Consider the following 12,716-nt stretch of genomic DNA (forward strand, 5'->3'; position numbering starts at 1 on the left):
CATCTCATAGGATACACTGGAGACTCTGCACACACAGATAGCATAGACAGGCAGTGTGATGTTACATCTTATAGGATACACTGGAGACTCTGCACACAGATAGTATAGACAGGCAGTGTGATGTTAAATCTCATAAGATACACTGGAGGCTCTGCACACAGATAGTATAGACAGGCAGTGTGATGTCACATCTCATAGGATACACTGGAGACCCTGCACACAGCACACACAGATAGTATTGACAGGCAGTGTGATGTTACATCTCATAGGATACACTGGAGACTCTGCACACAGCACACACAGATAGTATAGACTGGCATTGTGATACTACATCCCATAGGATACACTGGAGACCCTGCACACAGCACACAGATAGTATAGACAGGCAGTGTGATGTTACATCTCATAGGATACACTGGAGACTCTGCACACAGATAGTAGAGACAGGCAGTGTGATGTTACATCTCATAGGATACACTGGAGACTCTGCACACAGCACACACAGATAGTATAGACAGGCAGTGTGATGTCACATCTCATAGGATACACTGGAGACTCTGCACACAGCATACAGATAGCATAGATAGGCAGTGTAATGTTACATCTCATAGGATACACTGGAGACTCTGCACACAGCATACAGATAGTATAGACAGGCAGTGTGATGTTACATCTCATAGGATACACTGGAGACTCTGCACACAGCACACACAGATAGTATAGACAGGCAGTGTGATGTCACATCTCATAGGATACACTGGAGACTCTGCACACAGCATACAGATAGCATAGATAGGCAGTGTAATGTTACATCTCATAGGATACACTGGAGATTCTGCACACAGCATACAGATAGTATAGACGGGCAGTGTGATGTTACATCTCATAGGATACACTGGAGACCCTGCACACAGCATACAGATAGTATAGACAGGCAGTGTGATGTTACATCCCATAGGATACACTGGAGACTCTGCACACAGCACACAGATAGTATAGACAGGCAGTGTGATGTTACATCCCATAGGATACACTGGAGACTCTGCACACAGTGCACACAGATAGTAGAGACAGGCAGTGTGATGTTACATCTCATAGGATACACTGGAGACTCTGCACACAGCACACACAGTATACACAGGCAGTGTGATGTTACATCTCATAGGATACACTGGAGACTCTGCACACAGCACACACAGATAGTATAGACAGGCAGTGTGATGTTACATCTCATAGGATACACTGGAGACTCTGCACACAGCACACACAGATAGTATACACAGGCAGTGTGATGTTACATATCATAGGATACACTGGAGACTCTGCACACAGCACACACAGATAGTATAGACAGGCAGTGTGATGTTACATCATATAGGATACACTGGAGACTCTGCACACAGCACACAGATAGTATAGACAGGCAGTGTGATGTTACATCCCATAGGATACACTGAAGGCTCTGCACACAGCACACAGATATTATAGACAGGCAGTGTGATGTTACATCTCATAGGATACACTGGAGACTCTGCACACAGCACACACAGATAGTATAGACAGGCAGTGTGATGTTACATCCCATAGGATACACTGGAGACTCTGCACACACAGATAGTATAGACAGGCAGTGTGATGTTACATCTCATAGGATACACTGGAGACTCTGCACACAGATAGTATAGACAGGCAGTGTGATGTTACATCTCATAGGATACACTGGAGACCCTGCACACAGCATACAGATAGTATAGACAGGCAGTGTGATGTTACATCTCATAGGATACACTGGAGACTCTGCACACAGCACACACAGATAGTATAGACAGGCAGTGTGATGTTACATCTCATAGGATACACTGGAGACTCTGCACACAGATAGTAGAGACAGGCAGTGTGATGTTACATCTCATAGGATACACTGGAGACTCTGCACACAACACACAGATAGTATAGACAGGCAGTGTGATGTTACATCTCATAGGATACACTGGAGAATCTGCACACAGCATACAGATAGCATAGACAGGCAGTGTAATGTTACATCTCATAGGATACACTGGAGACTCTGCACACAGCATACAGATAGTATAGACAGGCAGTGTGATGTTACATCTCATAGGATACACTGGAGACTCTGCACACAGCACACACAGATAGTATAGACAGGCAGTGTGATGTTACATCTCAATGGATACACTGGAGACTCTGCACACTGCACACAGATAGTATAGACAGGCAGTGTGATGTCACATCTCATAGGATACACTGGAGACCCTGCACACAGCATACAGATAGTATAGACAGGCAGTGTGATGTTACATCTCATAGGATACACTGGAGACTCTGCACACAGCACACAGATAGTATAGACAGGCAGTGTGATGTCACATCTCATAGGATACACTGGAGACTGCACACAGCATACAGATAGTATAGACAGGCAGTGTGATGTCACATCTCATAGGATACACTGGAGACTCTGCACACAGCACACACAGATAGTATAGACAGGCAGTGTAATGTCACATCTCATAGGATACACTGGAGACTCTGCACACAGCACACACAGATAGTATAGACAGGCAGTGTGATGTCACATCCCATAGGATACACTGGAGACTCTGCACACAGCATACAGATAGTATAGACAGGCAGTGTGATGTTACATCTCATAGGATACACTGGAGACTCTGCACACAGCACTCACAGATAGTATACACAGGCAGTGTGATGTTACATCTCATAGGATACACTGGAGACTCTGCACACAGCACACACAGATAGTATAGACAGGCAGTGTGATGTTACATCATATAGGATACACTGGAGACTCTGCACACAGCACACAGATAGTATAGACAGGCAGTGTGATGTTACATCCCATAGGATACACTGAAGGCTCTGCACACAGCACACAGATAGTATAGATAGGCAGTGTGATGTTACATCTCATAGGATACACTGGAGACCCTGCACACAGCACACAGATAGTATAGACAGGCAGTGTGATGTTACATCTCATAGGATACACTGGAGACTGCACACAGCACACACAGATAGTATAGATAGGCAGTGTAATGTCACATCTCATAGGATACACTGGAGACTCTGCACACAGCACACACAGATAGTATAGACAGGCAGTGTGATGTCACATCCCATAGGATACACTGGAGACTCTGCACACAGCATACAGATAGTATAGACAGGCAGTGTGATGTTACATCTCATAGGATACACTGGAGACTCTGCACACAGCACACAGATAGTATAGACAGGCAGTGTGATGTTACATCTCATAGGATACACTGGAGACTCTGCACACAGCACACACAGATAGTATAGACAGGCAGTGTGATGTTACATCATATAGGATACACTGGAGACTCTGCACACAGCACACAGATAGTATAGACAGGCAGTGTGATGTTACATCCCATAGGATACACTGAAGGCTCTGCACACAGCACACAGATAGTATAGATAGGCAGTGTGATGTTACATCCCATAGGATACACTGAAGGCTCTGCACACAGCACACAGATAGTATAGACAGGCAGTGTGATGTTACATCTCATAGGATACACTGGAGACTGCACACAGCACACAGATAGTATAGACAGGCAGTGTGATGTTACATCCCATAGGATACACTGGAGACTGCACACAGCATACAGATAGTATAGACAGGCAGTGTGATGTTACATCTCATAGGATACACTGGAGACTCTGCACACAGCATACAGATAGTATAGACAGGCAGTGTGATGTTACATCTCATAGGATACACTGGAGACTCTGCACACAGCACACACAGATAGTATAGACAGGCAGTGTGATGTTACATCATATAGGATACACTGGAGACTCTGCACTCAGCACACAGATAGTATAGACAGGCAGTGTGATGTTACATCCCATAGGATACACTGAAGGCTCTGCACACAGCACACAGATAGTATAGATAGGCAGTGTGATGTTACATCTCATAGGATACACTGGAGACCCTGCACACAGCACACAGATAGTATAGACAGGCAGTGTGATGTTACATCTCATAGGATACACTGGAGACTGCACACAGCACACACAGATAGTATAGACAGGCAGTGTGATGTTACATCCCATAGGATACACTGGAGACTCTGCACACAGCACACACAGATAGTATAGACAGGCAGTGTGATGTTACATCCCATAGGATACACTGGAGACTCTGCACACAGCATACAGATAGTATAGACAGGCAGTGTGATGTTACATCCCATAGGATACACTGGAGACTCTGCACACAGCATACAGATAGTATAGACAGGCAGTGTGATGTTACATCTCATAGGATACACTGGAGACTGCACACAGCATACAGATAGTATAGACAGGCAGTGTGATGTTACATCTCATAGGATACACTGGAGACTGCACACAGCACACACAGATAGTATAGACAGGCAGTGTGATGTTACATCTCATAGGATACACTGGAGACTCTGCACACAGCACACACAGATAGTATAGACAGGCAGTGTGATGTTACATCTCATAGGATACACTGGAGACTGCACACAGCACACACAGATAGTATAGACAGGCAGTGTGATGTTACATCTCATAGGATACACTGGAGACTCTGCACACTGCACACACAGATAGTATAGACAGGCAGTGTGATGTTACATCCCATAGGATACACTGGAGACTCTGCACACAGCATACAGATAGTATAGACAGGCAGTGTGATGTTGCATCTCATAGGATACACTGGAGACTGCACACAGCATACAGATAGTATAGACAGGCAGTGTGATGTTACATCCCATAGGATACACTGGAGACTCTGCACACAGCACACACAGATAGTATAGACAGGCAGTGTGATGTTACATCTCATAGGATACACTGGAGACTCTGCACACAGCACACACAGATAGTATAGACAGGCAGTGTGATGTTACATCTCATAGGATACACTGGAGACCCTGCACACAGCACACAGATAGTATAGACAGGCAGTGTGATGTTACATCCCATAGGATACACTGGAGACTCTGCACACAGCACACAGATAGTATAGACAGGCAGTGTGATGTCACATCTCATATGATACACTGGAGACCCTGCACACAGCACACAGATAGTATAGACAGGCAGTGTGATGTTACATCTCATAGGATACACTGGAGACCCTGCACACAGCACACAGATAGTATAGACAGGCAGTGTGATGTTACATCTCATAGGATACACTGGAGACCCTGCACACAGATAGTATAGAAGGGCAGTGTGATATTACATTATATAGGATAGGATGGACAGGCAGCTTGTGTAATGCTCAGTTCACATCTTTTTTTCTGTATAAGTTCAGAGTATACGTTGGGAAAGTTCTATACATTGCATCCAGCGAAAAAGCTAGGATAGAAAAACGGAGCAAGCTGCGTCTTTCCATCCTGCTCCCTCTTGCTAAGTGACGTATAGTCTCAGCGAAGGCAATGAGGAGCAAATGCAGGATATTGCATCTATCATCCAGTCTCACTGAGCCTATATGTCACTCAAGACGGTGGGTCTCGGTAATGTCACTGTCCACATAAGGGAGGGAGACCAGTGTGATGTTACAATTTTACTTTTTCCTCTTCTTAAAGGGGTATTCTCGCCTGGGCATTAATATTCAGTTTGATTAATATGCTATATATATATATTTATTCAATTAGGTGTAGTTAAAACATTTTTACCTGGGGAAGATAATTTCTCATAAATGTAGTCATATGCTCCCTTAGAAACACGACTGTGTCCTTGGATACGGCCACCTCTGCTGCAGTGATTGCACAAAGAAACAAAAAGTTTTTGTATATGAAATGTCCAGGAGTTACTGCAAGTCCCACAGCCGTCCTGAGGTAATGATTGCTGAAGCCAGGTGCTCAGCCAGAGCTCAATAGTGCATGTCTGGCCACCACTGCCAGAGTGAGAGGTGGTCGTATCCGAGGAAGCTATTTTGTTTCTAAGGGACATGGCTACATTTATGAGAAATTATCTTCACACAGGAACATTGATTTAATAACATCCACTTGAAGAAATGTTTATATATGGCAAATGAATTAAATTAAATGTGAATGCCCAGATGGGAATACCCCTTTAACTATCCTTCTCTTCTTCCTCTTCCTCTTCTCCTTTTCTATTCTTCTTTTTTTTCTTCCTCCACATCTTTCTCATGCTCCTCTTCTCCTCTTCTTGCTGATCCTTCTACATCCTCTTCTCTACTTCCCGATCCAGTTCTTTTCTTCTCCTCTCTTCCTCCTTTCTTTACCTCCTCCTCATCCTCTTCTTCTTTTCTTCCTCGACTCTTAATTCTCTTCTTATTTTTCTCTTCTTCCTATTCTTTTCTTCCTCATCCTCCTCTTCTCTTTTCTACTTCCTCACCCTCTTCATCTTATTATGATGTACCTAATAACATGGAAATGATTATGAATTTACTGTTGGGTGTGGATTCACAACAAAAGCCACTTCAAAGTGACCTCATAAAGATCCTGAAATCAAAGACTAAAGAGGAGTCATACAGAGAGTGCAAACGGGATCTAAAATGTGACAAATACATTTTGCTGAGAATTCTCCCCGTTTTGTGCATACAGCTCCTGTGCAGACTTCTATGTATCTCTGTTGTTTCAGAATTACAGCAATATTTATTTCCTGTAAATTTCTGCAAGAAGAGCAGACACCTGGAGAAACACAGGACTGCAGGGGTCGACAATAGAAAGTTTCTTTGCTTTGATCCCATGGAGACACATCAGTCTGCACAAGACGTGGGATATTATAATCTGGATTATATCTAAATTATTAAAATGTTGCTCAATGGACTAGAGCACAGACAAGGACCCCCTCCAGCTGTCCTTACCTAACTAATCAGCCTACCCTAAGCTATAGGTGACAACTGGTCGACGGTCCCATCCTGCGCCAAAGTGCAAACATAGAGACACAGACTGGCAATTCAAACCAAAGAAAAGTAAACAAAATATGGGTCAGATCCAAGAGAACAATGCAGTACAGGATAAATTGGCAACAGTGGTTGGTAAAAAAGCAGCAAAGCTCTGGGTAGGTCCTGCTGCCATTTCTTCTTTTGCATTTAGTGTTTGTTGCAGGAGTTTATGTAATTGCCCAATTCATTCTACAGGGAGTGTGTAGACGTCTCTAAATCCAGTGTGCATGTATTGGCCAAAATACTACAGAATTTGCTGTAATTACATCTGCAGCAGTGACCCTGGGTGCTCTCTGGAGGTTCTGCAGCAGCTGCACAACATGATAAAGACATGCCACAGAAAACTCTGGAAACTAATTATTGTTAGCAACATCACCACCCCCTGGGTACCCAGCTGTAGACCCGGAGGTGCTCACGTGGAGCTGCAGCATTTATTTGGGTGAGAGAATCGTGGGCTTGTCCCTGACTAAGAGGTCTGCTCCATAGAAATAAACACAACTTCCTTCCCAATCTGGTCCAGTCACTTTCTAATCATAGAGCCTGGAAAAGTTACAGCCGCTCCCTTGGAGAGGTGCCCAGGACTTGTGCAGATGGGAGGCGCTCCTGAGATCCCCGCACGTGGAGGCACCTTATAGATGACCTAGAATTTTCTGCACTTATAGACGCCGCATCAGGCAGCCAATATAGGATGAGGGAATGTTCCATAGACGTCAGTGCAGACTCCTTGGCACTAGAGGTCATGGGCCCCTTACTACCCCGCATTGGCAGATAATGCATGCAGGTCCTGAGTGCTGCAATGGGGGACTGGCCTGAATAGTCTGACCTCCACTACATGCACGGTTGGATCAGAAAAATACCAGGAAGATCCAGCTCCCAAATTATTCTCCCCCTGCTGTGTCCATTTCTGTGGTAACTGTCAGTCCTGTTCTGCGCCCTCGCTTATCCCTATTCTTTGCCCACTATCAGTCCAGTTCTGTGGCCAATGTGCCCGCTATTAGTTCTGTTCTTTGCCCACTGTCATCCCTGCTCATTGTCCGCTACCGGTCCTGCTCTGTGCACGCCATCCTTCCTGCCTCCACTAGGCCTCCTTCTTGGCAAGCTGTGAGGATCTGGTCACATGTTACCTCTGGGATCTCCTGGCCGCTATTCTGATCCTTATTTACTTTCTCAGGTCCTGGAGAGGACGTGAATCACTCAGGGCTTGACCTGTGTTCGGGGTGGAGCACACTCATTGTTGTAATTATTTTCCTCTGAACTTTCAATTTCTTGGACAATTAAGAAAGGAAATTAAAGTGTGTTGGAAGGATCTTACACCATCAACTGCACAGAGGGGACCGTTCAGCACCTGCGCCAGTGGACAGCACTTTATAATATACTATACCATATACTATAATATTATACATGTCCTGTACTTACACCAAATACACTGCTCAAAACTGTAAAAACCCACGTGCCTGTATGACCTCCCTACAATGACTGGGCATGCTCCCGATGAGGCTCAGTAATATGTGGCCTCTATGATCTCCCTACATTGCCTGGGTATGCTCCTGATGAAGCTCACTATTGTGTGTGACCTCCACGTGCCTGTATGCCTGAGCTGAATGAAGGCATCAGTCAACTTCTGGACTGTCTGTGGTGCATAATGGCGTTGGTGGATGTAACAAGACATGATGTCCCAGATGTGCTTGATTGGATTCAGGTTTGGGGACAGGCAGGACAGTCCATAGCATTAATGCCTTCATCATGTAGGAAGTGCTGACAAAATACAGCCATATCAGGTCAAGCACTGTCATGTATCTGCAGGAAACCAGTGCCCACTGCACCTGTATATGGTCTCACAATGGGTCTAAGGATCTCGTCCCTGTACCTAGTGGCAGTCAGGCTACCTCTGGGGAGCACATGGAGGGCTGTGCTACCCCCGCACCATTACTGACCCATTGCCAAACCCGTCATGCTGAAGGATGTTGCAGGCAGCAGAACGTTCTTCATGACGTCTCCACTCTCATGTTGCCTCTGTCACAAGTGCTCAGTGTAAACCTGCTATTATACGTGAAGAATAAAGGGTGCCGATGTCTAATTGGCAAAACGTTGATCGCCCTGCACAATGTTGAGCTTTAAGCACAACACTGACTTGTGGACGTCGGGTGCTAATACCTTCCTTATGGAGTCTGATCCTGACAGTCTGAGCAGATACATGGATATTAATGGCTGCTGGATGTCATTGTGAAGGGCTCTGCTGCTCCTCCTGTTCCCCCTTGGTAGCAGTCCTGCTGCTGGGTTGGGCCTGGCTCTCCCATCATGTCTCCTGCTGCTGCTCCACTTTGGCAGCTGTCCTCCTATGGTCCTCTTCACGTCTTGAATTGCGCTGGCCTGTCTCCTGGTACCTGTTCCACCTCCACATCTCCAAATGTACGGTCCTTTCCCCTGGTATCTGCGTCTCTTCCTTGTCTCCTGGTGTACTGGCCTATCTCCTGGCATCTCCCCCTCCATGTCTCCTGGTGTACTGGCCTGTCTCCTGGTATCTACTCCCTCCCCCTCCGTGTCTCCTGGTGTACTCAGCTGTCTTCTGGTATTTGCTACCCCTCCATGTATCCTGGTATCTGCTCCTCCTCTGTGTCTCCTGGTGTATTGGCCTGTCTCCTGGTATATGCTCCCTCTCCATGTCTCCTGGTATCTGCTCCTCCTCCATGTCTCCTGGTGTATTGGCCTGTCTCCTGGTATATGCTCCCTCTCCATGTCTTCTGGTATCTGCTCCATGCTCTGGACACTGTGCTGATAACATTATCACATAACACAGATAACATTCTTGTCACAGCTCTACTGATGCCTGGACTCGCTGCACAACCTGATCCACTTCTGTGAGTTGTAGCCCGGTGCTACCTTTAGGGTTGAGAGCAATATGCAAAAAAGAGACCAAAACCGAGAAATGGTCTGTGGTCACCACCTTATCAATCTCCTTTATAGGGGTTGTTTTACTCATCTCTACCTGCTCCAGGAAAAATTGATTCACAATCGGTTAGATTCCTAACTGGACAGGATGATGTCTTGGAGGTACATTGTGTTGTGTTCCCCTTATTATATATACACTAGAGATCAGAGAACAAGGTCTGATCACTTGATTTTTTCAAAAATGTCATCCCCATTGATGAACATGTGATGGATGTGTAAGGTCCCAGCAGTCTCCAGTCAGTAGGGAGAGCACAGGACCTCAGCACCGGCCATAGGGCATCACTAGTCTCTCACACGGCTCTGCTGGGATCTGCTCCGCTCTTCTTCCAGTCTTTTCCACAGTTCTTTGACTGTTGTGGGTTTCTTGGCCTGAACTTTGTCACCAAGGATTTCCCTGGTTTTCTATTGGGTTTAGATCAGGACTCTGGGCTGTGGCCATTTCATGGTTTCAGTGTTTTCTCTTCCAAGGAACTGCTTTACCCGTTTTTCTGTGTGGCAGAGGGCAATGTCCTGCATGAAAATTGCTGCTGATTGAGTGAAGAACGCAAGGAAGGAACCAAGTGTTGTAGAGGTCCAACTTCTGCTTCATAAAACATTCCCCAAACCATGACACTTCCTCCACCACCTTTCACTGACTTCTATACACACTTTGGGTTCAGTCATTCCTTAGTTAACTAACTTAAATGTTGAGACACTGTATGTGGAGACAGATCCTTTCCCTCTTCAGTGCTGAACTGGCGGCAATTCCAGTTGCAGTGATGAAACAATTCCCCATGGAGATTCTCCGCATTATCCTGTCCTCTCTTACATTTGTCTTTCAGGGGTGACTGGCTTTCTTGGGGCACTTGAATGAGTTTGTGATGGAAGATGGAATATTCTAGAAATCAGACTTAGAATAACTTCTCTTGCTATGGCTGATAGGGTCACTCCTTTCATCTGGACAACCTGCTGCCAGGGGTTTCAGTCACTTCGGGACGGAAGAACATTTATACAAAGTTGCTGCCAATAACCTGCAGGGATCCTGATCAGTGTCTTTTATAATTATCTCATTTACATTTTTATTCTGAGCTTTAGAATATTCACAGTTTATGGAATAATATAAAATCCTGATCTATTCCTCATGTCAGGACACACAATGACCGCGAGTGACACTCAGGAGAGTGTGTGCTCTCTAGTGATGATCCCCAGTGTATGTATTCCTTATATGTTCAGTTCCTGCACCTTGGCCCCTCCCTGACTCTGTCCACATTTTGGGATTGCATTTACTAGATGTTGTTGACAGAAGGAAAACAAGTTGCTTCATTCCAGCTGCAGATGTCAATGAACCGGTTCTTACGCTTGGTTAGATTTCACCCACGCACTAATGAATGCTTGTAAGGCATTAGAGGAGATATGTGCCAGCTCCTGAGTCATGTGACCTACCTGCACATCTATAACTTACATAATTGTGTGTACCATGGTGCCATGTGAACATCAGCCGCACCCCTCCATTTAGGAGCCCCTGAAGTAGTAAGGAAAGAGAATAGTAGCAGTTATTATCACAGAGAAGCCCCTCCGCTGCCTCCTGCGTGCATCACCCACTCTGCACATCCAAGTTTAGGGTGAAGGGGCAGCAGCCAATGCTGCTGCTTCCAGTAAGTGTTATACTTTTTCACCCTGTATCCACAGCTACAATGCTCAGTACTGCTGAGTGATGTTCTGTATGCTGCTGCCTTCAGTAAGTGTTCTACTTTCTCACCCAGAGCTGCATCAACAGCTACACTGAACAGTACTGTTGAGTGATGTTCTGTATGCTGCTGCTTCCAGTCAGTGTTCTGATTTCTCACCCAGAGCTGGATCCACAGCTATACTGATTAGTACTGCTGAGTGATGTTCTGTATGCTGCTGCCTTCAGTAAGTGTTCTACTTTCTCAACCAGAGCTGCATCCACAACTATGAGGAGGGGAGCAGGATCTCCACATCCCTCTGTGTTCAGTGTATACAAGTCTGTTGCTTGTATTCCTGCTCATTCAGCTGCAATTTAGTATAGATGCACCTAATCTTGTGGCAGCGTTCGCACACAGCCATAGATACTTGCGGTCAGTAACAAGCACCGTGTATATGCAGATCCGCCATGACAGGAGGAGAGCGGGACATACAGCAGGTGACTCCATTCCTTCGTCTTGTAGTGCGGCACATTGTGTCACCGCATATGATTCACAGTGTAGGAAATTAGAGGCCGTGTGTCAGAGCAACTCTGCAGAGCATCTCGTGTCAGCGGCGCTGCCTGCACCAACTTGTACTCATTGTTCTCAGGTCAAAGACAATGATAACCTCATCATCCAGAATATGAGCCAACGCATTATAAACAAAACACCCAGCACCCACTCAGCAGTGCCCATCAATAACAGCACCTTCCCTGCAGCACCCACAACCTGCAGTGCCCATCAATAACTGCACCTGCCCTGCCATACCCACAACCAGCAGCACCGCTCTGTAGCACCCCATTTATTGGATATTTTAAACTTTTGTAAAAAAAATAAATAAACCGTGCAATGTTATTTGGCCCCTTAAGTTAAAGGAAACCTACCACTTCTGATGGTAGGTATTAGATGTAAACACCGGGCACCAGCTCAGGGTGAGCTGGTGCCGGAGCTTACCTTAGCTAGTGTTTTAAACCACCTATATCGTGGTTTAAACACATTTTGATTTACAGCCCCGAGGTAGCTTCGGCGCTGCGTGCGGCCGTGCGCGCGTGATGCCTCCGGCACTTCCTATGGAAGCTACCTCGGGGCTGTAAATCAAAATGTGTTTAAAC

Source organism: Engystomops pustulosus, chromosome 10 (assembly GCF_040894005.1).
Source record: "Engystomops pustulosus chromosome 10, aEngPut4.maternal, whole genome shotgun sequence".
NCBI lineage: Eukaryota > Metazoa > Chordata > Amphibia > Anura > Leptodactylidae > Engystomops > Engystomops pustulosus.